We start from the raw sequence: 2,707 nt of genomic DNA on the forward strand, positions 1-2,707 counted from the left end.
CGCCCGTCACTTCATTTTCGCCTTTTGGGTTTAGTAGAGCCATTGACTTGCACACATGTTAGACTCCTTGAGTCCGTGTTTCAAAGGCGGTCGGTGGATCACCGACCTTTTGCACACAGCGAAACAAAACCGCCGCGAAGCGGCGGCAAGCTCTTCGACGACCGTCGCGGGGCAACCCAGGACACCGGTGGTTCCCCGTCGCGCGGGTCTCCCCCAGACAGCGAGCTGAGAAGAGTCGGCGGCGAAATACCAGTCCGGCCAGACCGACGTCCCCGGCAACGGGTCGCGGTGACCTACTACCAGGCGAAATACGCCCGCCGACGCCAGCGTGAGTGGGGGCGCGCCCAAACATTTTTGGGTCGCTCAATTACAACACCCCACCCAGCCGACAGCCGATGAGCTGAATCCCCTCAGTTCGACCTTCGAGTTTCCACCCGTTTGGCTCTTAACGGTTTCACGTACTCTTGAACTCTCTTCAAAGTTCTTTTCAACTTTCCCTCACGGTACTTGTTCGCTATCGGTCTCGTGGTCATATTTAGCCTTAGATGGAGTTTACCACCTGCTTTGGGCTGCACTTTCAAGCAACCCGACTCTACAGAGAGGCCCTTTCCGACCGTCCCATCTGTACCCTCACGGGCGCCGCCATACGGGCCTGTCACCCTCCATGGGCAGGGGCCGCTTTCAAGCTTGACTTAGACGGTATGGGACGGCGTGCTGGACCCTCTGAAACGCAACACCCCTCGTGCCCGAAGACATCGAGGTTATGCGCTAGGCTTTTCCCGGTTCAGTCGCCCTTACTAAGGGAATCCCTGTTGGTTTCTTTTCCTCCGCTTATTAATATGCTTAAATTTGGCGGGTAGCTCTCTCCTACTACGAGGTCGATCGTGGTCTCATCATCCTTAGGGGGAACAAGTTCCCCAACCACGAAGCGGAAGACGCTCTGCCACCGACTTTCTTCACCACCGACATTACCAGGCAGGAAGGTTTGAGGGCTTGTCGCGGGGGTACCAGCGGCCATGGCGCCGGCACTCCCACCCCTGACTCCGTTCCTTCTCATTGAGTGGTAAATAGCCAATAGGAAAAGTGTTCCAGCAGAACATCTCTCGCAGAGTCATATACACACAGTTTTAATGCATATACGCTCGTGTTCCGCCCTTACTCGGCCGCACCTTTGCCGCTTAAACTTTGACCTCTTTCCCCGTTCCCGCATGCCACAGCAGTGGCACTTGTTTATCCGGAGAAAGAGAGCGAGAGTCGCAGTATTAATTGGCGTGAGCGGCCTTTCCGGCTGCAGAACTAGTGCTCTATCCCGGCGAGCGCCGTTATGAGGCGCAACACCGTCTTTAACGCGTTTAGAGAGAACTCCCCTGCCTCCCTCCCAGTCATGAGATAGACGTGGACTCGTGGCGAACTCTCAAAGAGAACGCCCACACCGCGTCTGACCGTGGGAGAGGGTGGAGGAGCGCGTGAGGAAGAGCACGGCGTCACCCAAGCATTCTCATCTCTCTGCCTGCACCACTACATGGTAGACTGCGGGCCCAGGCGCACTCATCAATTTAGGTTCCACTGCAATGCATGCCAAGCACTCTTTTCGAGGTGATAGACGAAATTCAGGCGGGGCTTACTTAAAAGATATCCGACCCGGTTTCGTTTCCTCTTCGTGGGATGGCGTGCCTCTTAGAACATGTGCAGCATCATGTGGCGGCAGCTGACCGGTCGTGTCTCTGTGGACAACAGGCAAAAAAGCGCCGCCTCAGTTGTTCGCGAGGGCGACAGCACAACCATTTTGTTGTGGTTGAATCTTGGTGCATAAGTCCATGGACTTGCTAGTGATAAGCTTGCTTGTTTTTAAGAACGCGCCTCAGCGCAAGCGCGAACGATTAAACTTAAAGCGACTCGGTTCAGGTTACCCTGGGTAGCCGAGGAGACAGTCAGCAGAATGCCGAACTGCGGCAACCGATGGATGTATATTCCGACCCTCGTGGCGATGGCGGCTGACAAGCTCATATGGCTGCGCGCCGCCATTGCGTTCAGCAATGCGATGTCTGGTATTCTTGCGATTCACATGAAAACCGCGCAGTTTGCTGCGGTCTTCATCGACCACAGGCAGTGATCCCCGTTAAAGTTGTGTATTTGCCATTTGGTCTTTTGCGACTAACCATCACAGTCGAGTCTCAATGAAAAGGTTTGACAGACATAGCCCAAGTTTGTGGTTTGGGTTTTGGCGGACGGCATTGTTGTTTTTGACATGAATTTCACTCTTTTTGGGTCAAGAACTATTCGCGGTAATGAGAGCAGACGGGCAACCGTCAAAGCCCGTCCGTCCTCCTCCGGATATTGGCGCTCTCGCCAGTGGTCCACCTACAGCGTGGTGGTACCTATTTTTGGTGCGGGGGCCGGGATTGTCCTCTTCGCTGCTGGAGTTGCCAGAGCAGAGCCCGAGACCGCCCAAATCAGGAGAGTAGTAGTAGTTTTAAGAGCGCCCCGTTCTCTTTCTCTCTGTTAATGATCCTTCCGCAGGTTCACCTACGGAAACCTTGTTACGACTTTTACTTCCTCTAAATGATCAAGTTTGGACATCTTTCCGTCAGCTCGAGGCGACGACCCCAGAAAACCCTCGCGGGCAACGGGGCCGACAATCCAAGAGCGCCAGTCCGAAGGCCTCACTAAATCCTTCAATCGGTAGTAGCGACGGGCGGTGTGTACC

At 54.7% G+C, this 2,707-nt stretch overlaps 1 non-coding gene across 1 annotated transcript in view; it reads right to left on the minus strand.

Moving 5' to 3' along the window:
* Positions 1 to 881, minus strand: part of LOC121867635 — a 4,287-nt gene extending 3,406 nt beyond the window's left edge. Inside the window, exon 1 of the ribosomal RNA XR_006089210.1 lies at positions 1 to 881. This exon is cut by the window's left edge and continues 3,406 nt beyond it. This is a non-coding gene — a ribosomal RNA (large subunit ribosomal RNA).
* Between the last annotated feature and the right edge of the window lie 1,826 nt (positions 882 to 2,707).

The sequence above is a fragment of the Homarus americanus genome, unplaced genomic scaffold, assembly GCF_018991925.1.
Source record: "Homarus americanus isolate GMGI-L3 unplaced genomic scaffold, GMGI_Hamer_2.0 scaffold37609, whole genome shotgun sequence".
NCBI classification, from domain to species: domain Eukaryota; kingdom Metazoa; phylum Arthropoda; class Malacostraca; order Decapoda; family Nephropidae; genus Homarus; species Homarus americanus.